General features: G+C 48.2%; 1 long non-coding RNA gene across 1 annotated transcript; it reads left to right on the top strand.

Moving 5' to 3' along the window:
- The first annotated feature begins 201 nt into the window (after positions 1-201).
- On the top strand, positions 202-19,906 carry LOC115385863 (uncharacterized). The gene is made up of 3 exons (XR_003931192.1): positions 202-218; positions 17,111-17,116; positions 19,788-19,906. It is a non-coding gene; the product is annotated as an uncharacterized LOC115385863 (long non-coding RNA).
- The last annotated feature ends 1,149 nt before the right edge of the window (positions 19,907-21,055 follow it).

Here is a 21,055-nt window from a genome sequence, read left to right as displayed (position 1 = left end):
AGAGCAAGGCCTCTATTGTTTTTTGTCTGTTTCTTCTTATTATACTCCTGGCGTCTTTAAATGCAATTTTGACCCCCTAAACATACACGAAAACTCACCAAATTTGGCAGGCAGATGCAGACTGGCGAAAAATTTTATAAAATGGAAAAATTAACCCGATCTGCTCTCTAGCGCCACCTAGAAACAGTAAAAACTCTACTGCGGCCCGCAGGAATGTCGTAGAGAGACCAGATCTGCGCTGATGCTTTCGTCTCATCGAGATCTAAAAATCACGGGCTGACACCCCTAACCTAAATCCAACAGAAAATCCGGCATTTCCTATCAAAGTAAAATTTTGGCTGAAAATCACTCCTAACCACAACTGTGTCATGGTCTGCATGAATGTCATAGAGAAATCAAATCGACATTGACACGTTCGTGTCGTTGAGATCAAATATTTATCAACTGACACCCATGACTTAAATCCAACAGGAAATCCGTCATTTCCCTTAAAAAAAAAAATCACTCAAATATTTAAATGATTGCTATGGCCCACAGGAATGTCATAGAGAGATCAAACCAATGCTCCGCGTTCGTCTCACGGAGAGCTAAAAATCACCATTTGACACCAATAACTTAAATCCAACAGGAAGTCTATTTCCCTTTCAAAATAACAGTCAAATTTTTGCAAAAATGGTTGCTACGGCCCATAGGAATGTCATAGACAGATCAAACTAATTGCTCATATGTTTGTCTCATCAAGATCTAAAAATCATCCATTGACATGCATTACCTAAATCCAACAGGAAGTTCGCTATTTCCCTTTCAAAGCAAAAAACACTTGTCATGAAAACATTATACCCTCCAAGACCATTTGTTGTAGAGACGTCAGAGTAGCGCGGCCTGATAGAGAAGAAGTTTCTCTACAAGCAATGTGCACAACTTTTTCAAAAGTCACACGGTGTGGATTTTATCTGCCCTTCAAAAAAAAAAGTCACATTTTGTGAAAATTTGTCGCTAAGGCCCGTAGGAATGTCGTAGAGAGATAAAACAAACTGCTCACGAGTTCGTCTCATCAAGATCTAAAAATCTCTCATTGACAACAATAACCTAAATCCAACAGGAAGGCCGCTGTTTCCCTATCAAAGTAAAAAATCACTCCTCATTTAAAAATTATACCAGCCAAGACCGTTTGTCATAGAGATGTCAGAGTAATGCGGCCTGATAGAGGAGAAGTTTCTCTACAGACGTTATTTTGAACTTAGTCAAAAGCAGAGTTGGGTATGTAACGAGCGTTACAAGTAGTTAAATTACTTTTGATGGGAACGAGTAGTGTAACGGCACTACTCCTTCTAGATTGGTAGTTAAACTAGCGTTACAAATGAAACTCTACAATCGTTACTTTTACAATGACTGCAAATAGAGCAACCAAAATATTATTATTTAAGAGGAGTTTTTTTTTATTACCACCAGTAGATGGAACGGTGGCCATACGAGCAGCTACTGGCTATCTCTTCCGGGTCAGGGCTGATGGAACCGTCAAAGTAAAATTGGTTGACTTATATAAATTTGTGCCCCACTTACAACACTGCACTCCCTCCTACTGTAAATGCCCCTTTTAAAGGAACACTCCGAAGATTAGGGACCCTCGCCCTTTCCCTATCATTGACAAAGTTAGACAAGCTCATAAATACCTGTGTCTCTGGTTCCCAGCTGTTAACATCGTAGTAGCTTAGCTCGAAGCTTAGCTGGAAGTCAATCAGAGCCGGACTACGCAAATGGACAAAATACTCCTTCCAGTGGTCCAGGGGATGGCGTATTAGTATGTGAAGTAAATCCGAATGGGTATAAAACATTTTAAAAGACGTGTTTTCTTTTCAATCCATTAAAAAATAACGTTTTGATACACACAGATCTGCGCGTGCGCAGCGCTCCGCGGAAGGATATAAGGGAGCACAGCTCCGTGGAGCACTATGCAGTAATGAGTAGTGTAACTTCGTTACTATTTCCATGGAGTAATCAAGTAGTGTAAGGCACTACTTTTTTCAAAAGTAACTAGTAACGGGTAACTCTTTACTTTTTGAGTAACGGACCCCAACTCTGGTCAAAAGTCACATGGTGCAGATCAGCCCTTCAAAATAAAAGTCACATTTTGTAAAAAAAAAAAAAAAAAAAGGTTGCTACAGCCCGTAGGAATGTCGTAGAGAGATCAAACAAATTGCTCACGCGTTCGTCTCATCGAGATCTAAAACTCACCCATTGACACCCCTGACCTAAATCCAACAGGAAGTCCACAACTGACTGCATATGGGCATGTCGTGCAGTCCTTGAGCTGACAGCAGCTGTCATTAAAGGGGACATATGATTCTATTTTTCAGTCACATCATATAGGTCTCTGAAGGCCAAAAACAGTATTCAAGTTTGTTTGCCCCAAATTCATCCTTCTTTCGGAGTTCCAGCGGTGTAAAGAGTCGCTCTGAGGAGCCCTCCTCAGAACAGGCTGTTTCTGAGCCTGCTTTCCAGGATGCACTTGAATGCATCTGTGCATGCCCACTCTCACACACACCCAGACTTGGTGGGTGCGTCCGAGCTCCCAATGGGAGCTCCTCCAATGGGGTGGGAGCTGGGCAGAGCTAGGCGGAGCCTAATGGCTCGTTCACACCGGACGCGTCGCGGGCGTCGTGAGCGGCGCTTTTCTATGCAAAGTCTATGGTGGACGAGCGTCGTGGAGCGGCAGGCGGCGGGGTAGCGCGTCGGGACCGTCAGGAGAGTCGACTTTTCAAGCGTTTCAAGCGTTTCGAGCGTTTTGAGCGTCCCCGGTGTCAGGAGCATCGTGAGCGTCGCTTTTTGAGAGTTGGGAAAACTGAACTTTCGACGCGCTGCCGCTGAGCGTCAACCAATCAGAGACGTCAATGAGCTGCGGGTGCTGCTGTGAGCCCCTCCCCCGTCCCAAAGCACTCACAAGCGGTCAACGCTCCCTGCTGCAGAGCAGAGAGGAGCAGACCAACCAATAGCGACTTTTCCGATGACGACGCGGTCTAGCTTTATTTAACAAATAAAGTAGACGGAGCTCCAACCTGATGGCTCCACTTAAAGACACGGAAACAGTGAAAAACTCGTGGAAAGAGAGCAGACTGTCTGGAGGGAGGAGAAGGTCCGCAGACAGAAGTGAAAGTCTCTAATCGCTCCGGCGCCGCCCCCGCGATTCAGAAACAGGAAAAAAAAGGCTAAATAAACTTTAATACTTAATGATAATGTAATGACAATGTATGTGCTTAATTTTCTCTAAATAATACGTAATCAAGGAGCAGATAAACAGTCTGTAGTGCCGGAAAAGCTTCTCGAGGCTGCGTGGATCACCGTGCCTGGATGGGATGCGCACAGCTGAGCTCAAAATGTAGTATGGGAGAAAGCGCGTCCGCATCGGTGGTGCGCGGACCTTCCAAAGCGGACACGGAAACGCGTACATTTGAAGCATGGACGGGCCTTTAAGCCGAGCCACTCTCCTGATGCGATCCGACATAGCTGGAAACAAAAATCAGCCTCCCGTGCGCCAATAAATAAGATAAGCCATAAATTGACATGTGGCAAGCGTTGTGGGCTTTGTGACCACCGGGTGTCAAGCGTCGTGCTCGAAGCGTCACAAGCGTCAGCTTCGAGGCGTCCCAAGCGTCGACGACGCCCGCGACGCGTCCGGTGTGAATGCACCATTAGGGAGATGCTACATTCATGTTACATGCTAGTTGTCCAAGATCGCCAACCCTAACTTTAACTCAACTTTGTTTCTTAAAACAACTGCTGTTGGCACAAAGTGCTGTTCATTTAATCATAAAAGCTCTAGACAAAAAAAGAACAACAATAAGAACACTAAAAGATATTGATAAAACAAATAAAAGCAAGAGCACAGTGTCACACTGATTTAAAAGCCCAAGAATAAAAACGTTTTTTAAGATCTCTTTTCAAAATGGACAGTTTGAAGGCCTGTCTGATGCGCTGTGTCAACTTAATCCACAATTTAGGGGTTGCAAGGGAGATTGGAGTGACATGTTCCCTTTTACGTGCTCCAGTTAGTAGTCTGGCTGCAGCATATTGGATCAACTTGAGACACATGAGCGAAATAACTGAATAACTAATTCCCAAAAAAAGTGCATTACAGTAATCCAGCCAAGATGTAATAAAGGCACAGGTTCTACTTCGTAAGTGCTTAGCCCGCCTACGGGCTTCGCTAGTGGCACACCTCCAATCTCTGTCCAATCCACTGAGACTATACAAAGCTCGACGCACCAATCCCCCGCACGCGATGGCGCAGCGCCACGCCCCACACCGAGGGTACATAACCTCGGATGGCGCTAAGCAAACCCTTCTTCTTTCTCAGCATCTCCATGAGACTTAGAAGCCTCTTCTACGGATCAAGATTCGACTTGAATGGATTCGCCGGCCCGGGACCAGTCGCCATCGGGCGTCGGGCCGTTCTCCTGCCGCTCCTGCGGCATTCCGCTCATCGTACAGGACTGTCACGAGCTCTGCTTCCTCTGCCTTGGCTGGCAGCATCACCGCCAGCGGACCTCCTGCCCGGCCTGCCTCGCGCTGCCGCTCGAAGAGAGCCAGCGGCGAGCAGCCTTCATGGGCACAACCTCCCCGGCTCCTGCCGGTGAGGACGACGCCGAGGAGACCACCGCCGCCGCCTACGACTGGGCCGAGATCCGCGGCAGCGTCAGCAGCAGCAGCAGCAGCAGCAGCAGCAGCAGCAGCGTGTCTGTGTCACGGAGTTCGACTCGGTTCGACTCCGCCTCCACCGCATCCCGTCTCCCCCGTGAGCCTGTGGAGCACCTCGCGGGGCTCTTCACTTCAGCCGCCGAGCGCACCGGCCTCGCGCTGCCGCCGCAGCCTCCGGAGCCGGTGCAGCGTGATTTTGCACTCGGGCTGGCAACCCAGTCACGGGCTCGGTCCCGGACTGCGGTCCTATGTCCCGCCGTGCCGTCGTTTCAAGCTCACGTGCAGCGGGACTGGGGTACGCCACTTGCCGCCAAGGGTACGGTGAAGGGCTACCGAGAGTATTCTTGTGTGGAGGGCTGGCCGCCGGTCTCCGAAGTGCCTGCCATTGAGGACTCCGTTCGGCTGTGCCTCCTCCCCCGATCCTCCGCCTGGCCCGGCGGAAAGCCCGTGCTGCCGTCTGAAAGGGACAGGCGCATGGCGAGCTTCCTGGATCGTGGCTACGCTAGCAGCAACCTGACGTTCGCCCTAGCCAATAACATGACCTTCCTCCTGGGCTCTGTGGACAAGATCTGCCACGAGAAGTCCCAGCTTTCCCCCGAAGACATCGTGGAAGTCCAAAATACGGCCGAAGTCCTGATGCGCATGTGCAGAGCCATCGCCGTCAGTGGAGGCCGCGTCATGGCCAACGCACAGCTCGCCATGAGGCACCTGTGGCTTGGTCTGTCTTCTTTATCTGAGCGGGACCAGCGGGGCGTCCTGGGACTCCCCTTGTCCACCTCTTCTCTTTTTGGGCCCGATATACAGGTGATCATCAAGCGCCTGGAGGCAGCAGCACGAGGCTCGCAGCAGCTCGCCCCGCACCTCCAGCCCCGCCGTGAGCCGCCGCCGCAGCGCCGCCGCTCCGCGGACCAGCGGCGTCCCGCTCCTTGGAGCACCTCGGCACCTGGACAGACCGGACCGTCTTTCCGCCGATCCTCCCGGGGCGCCGATCAGCCCAGACGGTCCCGCGCTCCCGAGACACGGAGCGCCCCGTCCGCTCGACCCGCACCTGCCAGCAAACATGCAAATAAAGGCCGTCAGGCCCATTACATCTTCCAAAGAGCAGCAGTCCCTCCTCTCCCCCGTGTTAGCATGATCGAAAAGTGCAAAACCCGGCTGGGCCCTTCTCCCTCCCTCCTCCCGCTCCGCGATAAGGCGGCTGAGGATGGTGAGCGGAATGCGCACGGAACCGCCTCTTCACCTATGGGTGGCCGTTTGTGCCATACATCGCCTGGTACAAAACGCCGTTCAGAACGGCGCTTTTAACGCCGAGCGCCGCCAGGCGCTTTTATTTTGAAACGCCTTCTGGCGTCTCAAACGCCGAGCGCCGCCAGGCGCTTTTAAAGCGCCACCAGGCGCTTTAAAACTGAGTGAGGAACTTTTTTCCATATATGTTTTCTTGTCCACATGACGTTTGATATATTAAATGTATTAAAATATATTTTTTCCTTTCTAATAAATTTTTCAAAACTGAAATGTTTAAAAACAAAAAAATAAATACTTTTGATCAGGGGTGAGCTTAATGAGGAGACTTACAGGGTTATAGGGTGGAAAATGTTCAAAAACTTACTTATCTGACATGTTTTCAGAGCAGCTAAAGTTTGCGAATAGTCAGAACAGGACAAAAGGATTGTAAATGTTCCCACAGGGAATTTTTTACCTTTGAAAAAGTTAGATCACATTTTCAAAATGTATGTAGAATCAAATTCCTTCACCGAAAATGTTTTAACTCTCATAAATACAATAAATAAATCCCACCTTGTGATAGAAAAAATCCCCCACAAAGGAGTCTTGTGTAAACAAAGAAATCTTGAATAGTTGAGCCTATATTTCTTTCCTTCTCTCCTTCTATTTTGTAATAACAGATTGTAATAATACCTACACATTGTGCAATAAATTATCTTTTTGACCCCAGGCTTGTGACTTAGGAATTGAGAGGAATACATGAAGCCCACTGGTGTGACGATCCAGGAAAAGCAGTGTTCCTCTCTGACAGCAACCTGCTTGGTGGCTCCCCAGATGTCATGGTGTCCAGTGACTGCATCGTTGAGATAAAATGTCCCTGCAGCCAGAAATAACATGTTTATAAGTGAAATAATTATCTGTGCCTTCGTACCAGTTAAACTGTTGTTTTATGTTGTGTGATTTATTATTAAAAATATAAGCAGTAACAAAATAAAACAAATGATGTCATAATAAATTAACCAGTGTGAAGATTTGTGTTTAAGTAGTTCAGCATCCCTGACACTTACTACCAAACGAATGTTCAAATACTTCTTCTAATCATGCATTCAGATATTATTTGAAAAAACTGAATTGTACTGAGAATGTAATGTTGTAACAGACAAACATAGACCCTAAAGAGAGAATCTCAGATTTATTTTTAAACATTTCAGTTTTGAAAAATTGATTAGAAAGGAAAAAATATATTTTAATACATTTAATATATCAAACGTCATGTGGACAATAAAACATATATGGAAAAAAGTTCCTCTAAAAAGAAGACCTATACCTTTTACTGGCTGGTGAAACTTCAGGGGAGGAGAATATTAGCATGTTATGGAGCGCGTGGCGGCGCCAGGCGTCCAAAAGCGCCTGGCGGCGCTCGGCGTTTGAGACGCCGGAAGGCGTTTCAAAATAATCCCGGCCCCGGCCGCACCCATAGCGCTCTCAGCAGCGTCTGTCCGCCGACCTCCGCTCGTGTTAGCATGACGAGGCGTCAGAGCGGCGGTGCCGTTACGCCCCGGGCTGCCGACGTGCAGCGCCCCAGCCCCGGCGCCACTCATGCCGCTCCCAGCGGAGTTTCTCCGCCGAGCGGCGGACTCACGCCGGCCCGGGTGTCCGCCGTAAAGCGCCCCGATCCCGGCCTTATTGGTGTTGCTCCCGGCAGCGCTCCCTCGGCTTCCCCGTGTGTTGTCACAGCGGAGCCTCGGAGCAGCGGAGCTCTGCCGTCCCGGGCTCCCGCTATTGAGCGTCCCGGGTCCGGCTTCAGCATCACGGCCAGCGATCCGGAAGGCTCCGACATCAGCACCGAGGACAGCGACCCGGAAAACTCCGGGATCGCGCTGCCTCTGCTCGGGTTGTCCCCAGCAAAGCGCCGGTCCGCGGCCGCCTGGCGGCCGCCCGCTCTCATTCAGGGTACGCCTGCTCCACAGCCCTTTCGCCGGGGGCCCCCCGTCTCCCGAGGCCGGGAGGACGGGTGGGCCGTCCCCGCTGGCCGTGGTACAGCCACTCACGCTCCGGTTTCACACGTGGCGTGTTATGTTGGGACCGCTTTCTCCCTGGCTGTCCAGGACGCTGAGAAACGGTTATGCCCTGCAGTTCGCCTGTCGTCCGCCTCTCTTCAACGGCATCCTTCGTACGCGGCTCGCATGCCCTGCGGGGACGGCCGCTCTCGAGGCAGAAGTAGCCTCACTCCTCCGCCGGGGTGCAGTCACGGAGCTGACCGCGACAGAGGCGCACTCGGGTTTTTATTCCCCCTACTTCTTGGTCCCCAAGAAAAGCGGGGGTGTAAGACCCATTCTGGACCTGAGGGTCCTCAACACTCACATAGCCACCAGGAAGTTCCGCATGCTGACGGTCAAACACCTCCTGGAGAGCATTCGACCTGGGGACTGGATGACTTCGATCGACCTGACGGACGCCTACTTCCACATCCCCATTCTCAGAAGGCACAGAGCCTTCCTCCGCTTTGCCGTGGGGACCAGGTATTTTCAATACAACCGGCTCCCCTTCGGCTACTCTCTCGCCCCTCGCACCTTTACCAAGTGTGTCGAAGCAGCGTTGGAGCCCCTCCGTCGTCATGGTCTGAGGATCCTCACTTACATCGACGACTGGCTCATACTGGCGTCCTCTCATCAGGAGGCTGTGCTGCACACGACCCAGGTCCTGCACCACATCGAGCTCCTGGGGTTCACGGTGAACCGACACAAGAGCGCACTCACCCCAGCTCAGAGCATGGCTTATCTGGGGTTGGAGCTGGACTCGCTCTCTATGACTGCCCGCCTCTCCGAGGAGAGACGGACCTCCCTTCTCTCGACCCTGAGGTCTGCAGTGACCACACCCCTGGTCGGGGTTCGTTTGATCAGGACCGTCCTGGGTTTAATGGCCGCGGCCCACCCAGTGGTCCGGCTGGGCCTTCTACACATGCGCAGGCTGCAACGGTGGTTTGCACGCCTCCGCTGCGTGGGAAAGTGGGACGGATGCAAATGGTTCCCGATCCCGCCCCAAGCACGCCAGGATCTCCTTTATTGGATGGATCCTGCTCTCCTAATGCAAGGAGTTCCCCTGGGCTGCGTGTCGCATCACGTCGAAGTGTTCACCGATGCGTCTCTCGCGGGATGGGGAGGCACCCTAGACCACCACGCGGTGGGCGGTGCTTGGGATTTGACTCCCACTCACATCAATGTGCTGGAAATGACGGCGGTGCAGAGGGTCCTGCTCCATTTCCAAGCCAGGCTGAAGGACAGCCATGTGCTCATCAGGATGGACAACACTACGGTGGTCGCGTACCTGAACAGGCAGGGGGAGACCCGGTCTCCCCCTCTTCATCGCATAGCGGCGGAGATCCTCCGGTGGGCGGACCGGCACCTCGCGTCTCTCAGGGCGCGTCACGTGCCCGGAGTCCTCAACGTCGGTGCAGACAGAATGTCCCGGGGAGGCCCACTCCACGACGAGTGGGGCCTGTCCCCGTGGGTCGCAGCCCGACTCTGGCGCAGGTTCGGATGCCCAGTGGCAGACCTTTTCGCCAGTGCAGAGAACGCACAGTGCCCACTCTGGTTCTCGCTCAGGTTGTCAGACGCCCCCCCTCTAGGGGTAGATGCCTTCGCACACAGGAGCTGGCCGTCGGGCATCCTGTACGCGTTCCCTCCAGTCCACCTCTTGACCCCGCTGCTGCGCAGGGTGAGGTTGCACAATCTTCACGTGACCGTGGTGGCTCCGGACACCCCGAGTGCGCGGTGGTTCCCGGACCTGGTTCAGTTGGCAGTCGGGGACCCGTGGCCGATTCCCGACGGGCCCGATGCACTGCAGCAGGCAGGAGGCGCCCTTCGGTCCCGCCCCTTCCTGGGCGGGAGGCTCCTGGCTTGGAGGCTGAGCGGGTGAGGCTGGTGGAACTAGACCTCCCCCCAGCGGTGGTGTCCACCATCCAGAGTGCCAGGGCCCCCTCTACTGTCAAGGCCTACAGGTCTCGGTGGAAGCTCTTCACATCATGGTGCTCGGAGAGGGGCTTGGACCCGGTCTCCTGCACCGTTGGTGGAGTTTTGGAGTTCCTCCAGGCCCTGCTGGACAGCGGTCGCGCTGCATCCACCCTGGCGGTGTTTGCATCGGCCATCACAGCGGGCCACGGCGGTTTCGGCCGCTTTTCTGCACGCAGCCACCCGCTTGTGAAGCGGTTTCTGCGCGGGGCGTGTCGGTTGCGACCGCCCCCCAGGCATGTGGTCTCTCCATGGGACCTCCATGTGGTGTTGGAGGGCCTTAAGGGACCTCCTTTCGAGCCTTTGGAGCAGGCGGAGGACCGCTTTCTCTCCTTTAAGGCCGCCATCTTGTTGGCGCTAGCATCCGCCAAGAGAGTTGGGGATCTCTGCGCATTGTCAGTCCACCCATCCTGCATGGTGTTCAGCCAGGATGGGGGACTCGTGCACCTCTGGCCTAACCCGGCCTTTCATCCCAAGGTGATCACTTCGGACTTCCGGTCGCGAGTGATCCGGGTCAGGACGTTTGACTCCATGCCTGGTTCGTCTGGGGACGACCCACGCCTGCGGTCACTGTGCCCGGTCAGGGCTCTGCGTCCAGCGCACAGCTGGCTTTCGCACCACGGACCAGCTGTTTGTGAGGTTTGGAGCCCGGGGGCGTGGTTCCCCGCTGACCTCTCAGCGTCTCGCCCACTGGGTGGGGGGCGCTATTGCAGCTGCCTACAAGGCACAGAATCTCTCGCCACCAGCAGTGATTCGTGCTCATTCCACACGACGTGTGGCTGCCTCTGCGGCCCTGTGCAGAGGGGTCACGGTGAGTGACATCTGCCAGGCTGCCTCCTGGGCCTCTGCGTCCACCTTCGTGCGTTCGTATCTGTTGGATATGTGCACTGACTCTGTGGCCATGTCGGTTTTCGGCGAGAACAGGAGTTCAGTCGTCTAACCGTTTCGGTCCTTCTGGCCTGGCTGCCGCGTCCCGGGTGGGCTCGCGGACCAGGGGTTCCCCACCTGCCGCTCGGCTCTGCCGCGGTCTGCAGATGTTGTTTACGGTGTTGCAGGGGCAGGAGTTCTGCCGCTTGCTGTTTTTGGGTTCGCTGCCGCTCCCCGTGCGTGGGACGCGGGCCAGGGGTCCCCCCCTTCACCGCCTGCCGCTGTGGTTTCCCGGCCGGCGTGTGTGTGTGTCGCTGTGGCGATGCTTTGTACGTCGTGGGCCGCGCTACATCGCTAGGTGCCCGCCTCGTCCTTCGGGAGTTCTACGGCCGTTCTGGACGTACGGTTTGTTTACTTCCGTCTTATGCACCAATCCCGTCAGCAGGCCAGCTGGGAGTACATTCATCGACCTACGGCCTTCGCCTTGGTGAGTACCACTAGCGAAGCCCGTAGGCGGGCTAAGCACTTACGAAGTAGAATTAGTAGTTACTGGATGTAACTCCAGTTCTACGAGTAAGTGCGTGCCCGCCTACCTGCTGGCCCAGCTGTCTGCTTCCCTTGTTTTTGCTACGTCAGAAGAAGGGTTTGCTTAGCGCCATCCGAGGTTATGTACCCTCGGTGTGGGGCGTGGCGCTGCGCCATCGCGTGCGGGGGATTGGTGCGTCGAGCTTTGTATAGTCTCAGTGGATTGGACAGAGATTGGAGGTGTGCCACTAGCGAAGCCCGTAGGCGGGCACGCACTTACTCGTAGAACTGGAGTTACATCCAGTAACTACTAATTACTGTCTCAAAGTGCTCACATGCAAAAATAGGCCTCGCTTTAGCAAACTTTCTCAGGTGAAAGAAGCTTTATTTAACCACTGAGCCTATCTGTGAATCCAGTTTAAAATCATTGTCCATTTTTAAACCTGGGTTTAAAACAGTCGGCTTCACATGTGAAGCCAAGGGGCCCATGTCAGCAGGTGGAGTCACTGGGAGTCCCAGACAGTGTCACCTCTGTCTTTTAATTATTTAACTTTAAAAAGTTCAGGGCCATCCAGGCTTTTATGTCATCAAGGCATCGTGATCAACATGTTAACAAGAAGCCTTCTTTCTTCATAGACACAAATATGGCTGTCATTGGCATGGCTGTGAAATGAGGTGCCGTGTCTTCTAAGGTTGGCCCCCTGTGGCAATAAATAGAGTGAAAAGAGCAGTGGCCCCAAGATAAAGCCCTGTGGAACCCCATAATACTTTAAAGGCAGAGCTTTCAGCTATCAGGCTCCTGTCATGTGGAACCAGCTCTCAGTTTCTGTTAGGGAGGCTTCTCTTTACTAAAGTTTACAGTCAGGGCTGGTTCAGGCTTTCCTGGACCATTTTTCTTGTTGTTGCTGTTGGCTGGGAGCTAGTTAACTAGCTAGGTAGCCCTCTCTCTCTTTCTGTCTGTGTCTCTCTGCCTCTGTCTCTGTCTCTGTCTCTGTCTCTGCCTCTGCCTCTGCCTCTGCCTCTGCCTCTGCCTCTGCCTCTGCCTCTGTCTCTGCCTCTGCCTCTGCCTCTGCCTCTGCCTCTGTCTCTGTTTCTGTCTCTATGGGTGAATTCCAATTCTCCCCTTAGCCCTGAGCCCTTGGCCCTAGCCCTTCATTTTGCGCGTTCATGTGAAGTGGTAGGGGTGTCCCGATTCTACTTCATACCCCTTCAGACCGAGAGGCAGGGCAAAGTGCTAGGGCTATCTCGCCCTTTAAACTGAGATTTTCCAGGGGCACACTAGAAAACGAGGGCTATGTGAAATTTCCCACATTGCCCTGGGAAATGCCGGCAAAATGGCGAAGAAAAAATGAGCAGCAGCCAAAGAAATCTACAAATGTTGAGTATTTTTTGTTAAAAAAAAAAACAACAACGCTATTTTAGGGTCACTGCAATGTTATGTGACAGCTAGTTGTGTAAAGTTAAGTGCATCTGCTCATGTCTCTAACGTAACGTGGAGACATGAGCATTGTACATTGTACATTCATTGTATAATGACCAATAAAGCACCTTATCCTAACGTTATCGATTAACTTGTTTTAATTTCTGCACGACCATGACACGTTTTACTGATATTACCGTAGCCTGCTTTTCTGCTTTGAGCATATAAGACACCCGAAAACATGCCATTTGTGCTACCCTAGTAAAGTTAACATTATCGGAGCATGATGCGGTATCACGGATTGTAACGCTAACATCAACAAGCACCGCTGGGATAATATGATTGATGGAAGAATGAAACGTGGGGGCCGTGAATGAATAATTCCTTCACAACAGTGTTGCATATCAACCAGACAATTGTGAAAATGTTATATAATAAACTAACTAGAATTTGGCAATCAGAGAGCGCAAAGCCCGCCACAGGTGAAATCAGTCACCAACAACAATAAGAACACCATATATAAATATCAGTAAACAGATGTAAACAAAGCCTGTCATCAATTCAAGACGTAGTACTGAGGCCCACTGCTGGATAGATACAGTACTACACTGGTCAAATGAAAGTCGTCACCCTAACGAAACTCAGCAATAAAAAAACAACACAAGGACGGACATGCAGAGATGCATAACAAAGGAAACAAACAGTCCAACATATGGTGAAATCACTTACCGACGAAGCTCTGATCAAGTTTTGAAGAGAAGCCAACTTGTGGCGATTTTGTCGTGGTGCTGCGCGACTGTTCCGTCCATGAATCAGGTCCGACGAGGAACCAAAACTGAAGTTCCGCTGGGCGGTACACCCTATCGGTCAGTGATAAAGAATCCTTTAAAAAATTAGTGATGATCCTGATCATCACCAAAATTGAGTGGATTCTAAGTTAGCCCAATACCCACCTTTCCACAAAGTTTCACTTGCAATCTGTCCATTACTTTTTCCGCAATCTTGCTAAGAAACCAACCAACCAACAAACTGACGTGATTACATAACCTCCTGGCGGAGGTAACCGGCCTGGCAGCATATTACAACAGCATATTACTTGTGCTTTTATTCACATGTAACAGCTGTACCCCTCTTTTGTGTCAAAACTTTTCACTCATGTTTCACTTTACTCTTTATACAGGGCGTTTCTCAGCGACCTGTGACTTCAGGGGAAGGTCACCCCTCAGCAGGCTTAAAAAAATGGGAAAATTTAAAAAAAAAAAAAATACAAGGTAATCAGAGGAATTTTAATGACATGCATAACAGCTCATAATCCTTAAAGGGCAACTCTGGTTTTTTGACACCTGGACCTTATTTATAGGTGTGTGCATGCTCATATACTCACTCAGACAAACATCGTGCAGCTCGGAGTCCTTCAGAAGTTATTTAGATCCAAACGATGTACCCGCACTAGCGGGGGTGCCACAGCAATGGAGCGTTAGCGCTGGACATAATCTCTGCAAAGTCGCTCATTTCGGCTATATTTCTTCATCCATCGCCAGTGTTATCATAAAGTCAGCTCGTCTACCGTCTTCAGGTGGGTCAAAAAGTGCTTTTGGACAACATCGCCTACCCGAGCTTTAAAGGTGCCTTAAGGAGTTTGCACGTTTTATGCGAAACAGCACCCCCTGCAGGCCTTGGGTGTAATGCAGCTTAGTGAAAAACCCGTCCCTGTGGCTCGCATGCACGGAAGAGGGGGACTCCGTCTTCGCTCGTTTAGTAGCTCTCGAGTAAAATGTAAGTTTCTTTTACCTGGTGGAGTCTGTGCTGGAGTTGTGGCAGTCTTTTCTTACTTTCTTACTTTCTGGAAGCTCCTGCTCAGTTGTTGCTCACTAAGCATCTGGCGGAGTAATGGCGGACAAAATGAAACCGATCCAGCCGGAGCGCGCATTACGTCATTCCTTTCAAATTCTCCCCCAAAAAATTGTGGTGCCGGACCGGCGCTGCAACTTTCAAGTGACAATTTAGCGCTGTTAGAGGTACTTGTAATGAATATGTCAGGGCACATTGTACACATCATTAAAAATGTGTAACATATTTATGGTGGAAAATAAGTATTTCTAAGGTTGTAAAACTCCTTAATGCACCTTTAACCCCGGGCTTCTACCATGTGGAACTGGCTCCCAGTTCTGCTTCACTTCTCTTGTTTCTTTCATGGAATGTTTCATAACTCCAAGTCATTGACCACTGTTTCTCATGTACTCTCTGTTTATACATGAAATGTATGTCGAGCCAAGAAATACCTCTCTGTCCTATTTCTTTCTCTTTCTGTCCCCTCACCCCAACCAAAATAGCAGAAAGCCACCACCTCTGAGCCTGGTTCTGAAAAGGTTTGTTCTTTCAAAAAGGGAGTTTCTCCTTTCCACAGTCACTTATGCCTGCTCATGAGGATCTGTAGGGTTTTCTCTGTAAAAGTGACTAGAAATCACTATGTTGTAGTTGGCACTGTATAAATAAAGCTGAATTGAATTAAAGTGTACTATACTTCAGAAAATTGTTTATGGTGGTTTTCAAAATTATTCGTGCTTCTTGAACTTTTCCACATTTTGTCACACTACAGTCATAGTTTTATTATACTATTAAAACTAAAAGTCTGGCTGTGTTTTGGGTCTTGAGTGTTTTATTGTGTAAATGTGGTCACACATTAAGAGTAATCTAGGATTTTTTTTTTTTATATACCATCTTCAAGCTGAAACACTAAGCTGCTTTTTATGTAACTTTCAGCACAGGGCAGAAAACAAAACCACATGATGATGGTTTAAATAGACCAATAACAGTTTATTCCTGATGTGTGTGCATATTTCCATCATAAAACTCTCAATTAAAAATTCAAGTTTATATGATTGGCATGTGATTCAACTTGTTTTCAGGTTCCTACAACCCAATACTTTTCAGCATCGAGTCTTTTGTTCTTTCATATTTTCCACTAACTTAATCTCAAGCTCTTTATTATATCTGTATAGTCTCTAAAACAAAGATCACATTCTAACGGAATGAGCCTTTCCTTTATGGAATCCCCTGCAACCACAATAAACCGCTCATCACTCTGGTCAGATGGCAGCTGCAATAAAAAAAGAAAATAAAAGCTGTTTTGTCTGGTTTAATATTTAATCTGATAGTTTGATATGTGCAGTTTTTTTTTCATGACGAGTGGAAAGTACGAGACAGACTTTCGTTTCATTAGAAGCTTGACTGCAAATATTGTAGATTTCTTTTGAAAGAAGAGTTACTTGAGAACAGTTTCTTTAATTTAAGAAGTATAAGAAGCAAATTTGATGTAACTCAGTGTTTTTTCATGGACACATCAGATTGCAATTAGATGTGTATCTACCAAGTTCACACCCACAACACAATAAAAAAGCAAAGCACACAGAGAAATGTACTTAAACAAAAATGTAAGAGGAAAACTGCAACACCATCATACAGCCGTCATTACCTTCTAAAAACACATCAGTGTTTCTGTCGGTGGGAACGTGTCTGTAAATGTCTTTTCAAGCATCATTTCTTGATTTGTTTCTCATATGAAAGATTCATGTTTGTTGTGAGGAGACGTGTGCTGCTCTTTGTCATGCAAACAGCATCAGCAGCTCATCTCGCAGTCCAAATGTTGGCGGTTCCACGTCCCCATGTGTCCTTGGGCTAAACACTGAGTCATATATTGCCGTGAATGGACGTTTTACTTTGAAACTTGAACTCAACTTCATGTTGAAAGCTAGAAATTGGTTTCTCACCACAGGATGGTCACCTAGTTATTCATTTGTTCAGTGGGATCACCTGGTATGTCTGTGTGGGGATATAAAAGCAGGAAAATGCCACACCTCCATCATTTAAGAGCTTTCTTCATGTGATCATCACTCTCAACAAGTAAGTGTTCTTCTCTTTGGAAATGTATTCATTCTGACAAAGAGGCTGCGCTGGTCATTTACAAAATTGTGCTTGGATTGTTTTGCTCAGTAAACGTTATGTTACCGTGATTATACTGTACATTCATAAAGCAAATCAGCGATCATATCATTATATAATCTGTTGAAAGATTCTTTCAGTTTGTCTTATGCCTTTAAATACAGCACATTTAACAGGCATAACCATTGTATGTTCTGAAATGTACATTATTCTTCAGTTTTGAGTAACATTACCTTCTTTGTTTAACCTCTGGCACTTCATAACTTATCTTTGTACCATTTCAAGCTATTCTATGATTTTTCTGAACGACTAACATTGTCATATATAACTGTAAAAATTGGGTTTTACGAAATTTTTTTTGATCAATCGTGTGTTTATATTTCATATATTTGTGATGTCTTATGTGATAGAAAAACATTTTTTCTAGTTATGGGTTTGCCACTTTGGCCATTTCTAAGGTAAAGGCTAGTTGAAGGCCCAAGTAATCAATGACTTCACATTTAATCTATCTGATTGATCTGAACCTTTTACCAAAGTGGACTGAAGCTGTTTCTGTTGATCAACACATGACTGTAACTGGAGAAAATGTCGATACGAGACTTGATTTTCTTCTTTATCTCCAACAGGTCAGTAAAGCTGAATCAGAGATCACCATGATGGACGTCAGTGCAAACGACCTCCTCAGATCCTCAGACCAGTTCAGATCAATCAGTTTCAGCCCGACACTGATGGGAGGGTTTCTCATCGCCTTCCCCCTGGCAGGCTTTGGTGTTTTGATCTATGCCTTCTACTCCCAGTCGAGAGGACGCCAAGACTACAAAGAGAACATCAGGAGGTCTTTTTCTATGCAGCAGCGTAACCTCAGCAGCATCCACAATGTCTACGGTGCTCTCACCTCCATGTTCATCATGGACGTTGCAAATGGCGTCACATCAATCGTCTTGGGAGGTGCTCTGATTGGCTATTGTCAAAATGGCATGTGTAATATCTCCCCCACTGTGTTTTTCCTCACCCGATGTTTTGGAGTCATCTACCACCTGATGGTCGCCTTACATGCCATCTTTCACCTGTGCAATCCATCGCAGGAATCCCGCCACCGTTATGCTTTCTCAGCAGTTTTTGTGTTGGTTGCTGTAGCCAGCCCAGTTTACGTATACTACTCAGGTGTTGCATTCATCCTTCTGGCTGTCATCACTTTAGGTCTGGCTTTGATTATTATGAGTAAATCTAAAACACCGACCGCATCCCCCTCCCATGACATAAAGAAGAATCTCATTTCATCGGTTGCCTTGTTCACTTTTTGGACCGTCTATTTCCCCAGTTTTGTCATTCAGTGCTTGATACTCGATGGAAGGATCGGCTATGCATATCTTTTTTTGGAAGTTCTGTATTACACAAGCTTCAACATCATCATGGACGGAGTCCTGTGTCATCTGATCTTAAGTTTGTCCTCTGAAGAACAAGAGGTGCAACCGATACAACCTACACCACAATGGCAGCAACCTCCTCCACAATGGCAGCAACCTCCTCCACAATGGCAGCAACCTCCTCCACAATGGCAGCAACCTCCTCCACAACATAAATATGGCACTGAAAATCCAGGATACCTTCCGTCCTAAAATGGAACACGCACATTGCGAATTTCAAATGAAAAGAAATTTGCACCAAAGACATTGACGAGAAAATCAAAGTTGATCCCTCATTGTTCTTTTTTTATTCACAATCTTCAAAATCTGTTGACCTTGCTTTGAACGTCCCTCTTTTTTCTGCAAGTTTCGATGTATTCATCAGCAGTTTCTCACAAAAATCCTGCAGCTGTTGAGGAACTGGATCAAAATGATGAAGTGCAACATCAGCGAGAGTAATGATCCCACAACAACAACTCAAGAGGACATTCAATCTGCAGGACTCAGATTGTGGGAAATATATTTTTGTATGTGTAGTGAACTATGTCTCTGTACGAGGATAAATATTGATTTTACTTGTCTTTTCTCAGAGTATTTCGATGTTTTCAGCAGAGTGTCAGTCAGCATTAGAAGGGTTGAATGATTTACTCGGTTTACTCGGTTGAAGGACTTCACACTCCTTGATGGGGTCCAGAGGGTTAACAGGCTTGGCCCCGATTATAGTGACCTTTTTGCTGTAGTCCTTGTAGATTTCACATCTCCCCTGCCTATTGTTTTATATGGAAAATTTATGATCACCCTCCTCACCCACCTTCATCATCTGTTTTCTTCTGTTTTTTAAACTGTGGCCAAAAATTGTGGTCAAAAAATGGAAACTTTTTTTCTTTTCTTTTGATTGTTGTTGGGAGTGGGAGGGACCTGGGAGCAAATACACGTTTCTGTTTTTTAATTGGGATTTTTAAACTAAAGATGCATTCACGACCATCCTACTCTTCCTCCTTGCACTTGTCCTCAGTTAACTTTTTTTTTTTAAATGTTCATTCTGAGTAGTTATGATGTTTATTGTTAATTCTGATCATCCTTGTTTTGGTAATAAAATGAGAGGAGCTGTCGTCTGTTTTCAGTGGACTGTTTTTTTTTCCTCTATAATATTTCAGTCCTCAGTTGTTGCATGCAATGATAATTTTAGTTTTAAAAATGCATCAAACAGTGAGTTCTTGGTGGTCTCAATTTATGAAGCTGCACAGCTGAGAAATCACAGAGTCACTCGAGTAACAGGGTGAGTTCTGCTCTAGCAGGGGCGTGCAAGTTTCTAATAACTGTGCCACGTACACTCCCAGAGGCCTTGACTGCACTCAGCCATAGGCTGGATCCAGGAAGACTCCCTCGAGTGACCAGAGCTGCTAAGCTCAGATTAACGGGAAAGGAAAATTTTCTAGAGAAAGCATTCACGGTTCCTCACACATTTGAGTGTGTGAGAGCCATGGTTAGCTATTACAAATAAAACTAAGCACTGCAAATCACTTAAGCATGCACTCATTAGAAATTTCCATCACATTGCGCTGCAGCAGATTTCGGGGCTGAATGTTTAGAAAAATTTCCTAAAATGGAAAAACTATCCCCATCACTGTGCTCTCTAGCGCCAACTAGATACACTATAATGGCCGCCACGGCAACTAGGAATGTTGCAGACTACAGAGATCAAACCAACACTCACTTGTTTGTCTCATCAAGACCTAAAGATCACACGCTGACACCCCTAAGCTAAATCGAACAGATATGCTGCAATTTTCCTTTCAAAATAAGATTTTCACTCAAATTTGGTCCTCACAAAAAAAAATATCGAGGGTGTTTTAATAGAGACTTTAAAATGCCACGAAATAACAGGGGAGAACGTGCTCAACAAAAAAGTGGAATGTCTCTTTGTCTCTCTGTCTCTGTCTCTGTCTCTGTCTCTGTCTCTGTCTCTGTCTCTGTCTCTGTCTCTGTCTCTCTCTGGGATTGACAGTTCACCCCACTCCACTATGGGAGACTGAAAAGTCAGAACCATAGCCGCGGGAATGTATTCTCAACAGGGGGTGCTGAGAGAAAAAAGGGCTCAGCGCCTGAGACGAGCGCTTTCATCCAACGGGGGCGGGGGCGTGGCACCGGCGCCCTCATCCAACGGGGGGGTGCCAGCGGCGCACCAACGGCGCACCAATGGCGCACCACACAAGTTTACTGGGATTTTTTTTTCATCGTGAGAAATACAATATGTGGCGTGACTGTGTGACAAAAGATCAGGTGCTGCAGCACCCCCAGCACCCGTACTTCCCGCGGTAATGGTCAGAACAAAAAAAAAAAAAAACCCTGGAAGAAGAGGTTGTCTCTTTGGTGGACTAGAGCCGTGATTGAGGGATCGCAATCAGAACATCAATCGCGGCTGATCCATTGATCTAAGAAGACAACATGGACTCAATGGGTGCAAACAGTTTCTAATTGGACATGATTCACTGATTGCATGAGACAGTCTGGACCGAATGGGTGCCAGCGGTTTACTTAACCCCGGGCTTCGACCATGTGGAACTGGCTCCCACTTCTGCTTCACTTCTCTTGTATCTTTCATGGAATGTTTCATAACTGCAAGTCATTGACCACTGTTTCTCATGTACTCTCTGTTTATACATGAAATGTATGTCGATCCAAGAAATACCTCTCTGTCCTATTTCTTTCTCTTTCTGTCCCCTCACCCCAACCAAAATAGCAGAAAGCCACCACCTCTGAGCCTGGTTCTGAAAAGGTTTCTTCTTTCAAAAAGGGAGTTTCTCCTTTCCACAGTCGCTTATGCTTGCTCATGTGGATCTGTTGGGTTTTCTCTGTAAAAGTGTCTAGAAATCACTATGTTGTAGTTGGCATTGTATAAATAAAGCTGAATTGAATTAAAGTGTACTGTACTTCAGAAAATTGTTTATGGTGGTTTTCAAAAT

The sequence above is a fragment of the Salarias fasciatus genome, chromosome 3 (assembly GCF_902148845.1).
Source record: "Salarias fasciatus chromosome 3, fSalaFa1.1, whole genome shotgun sequence".
Taxonomy (NCBI): domain Eukaryota; kingdom Metazoa; phylum Chordata; class Actinopteri; order Blenniiformes; family Blenniidae; genus Salarias; species Salarias fasciatus.
Note: the sequence above shows the minus strand (reverse complement) of the source record. Positions and strands in the feature narration are given on the sequence as shown.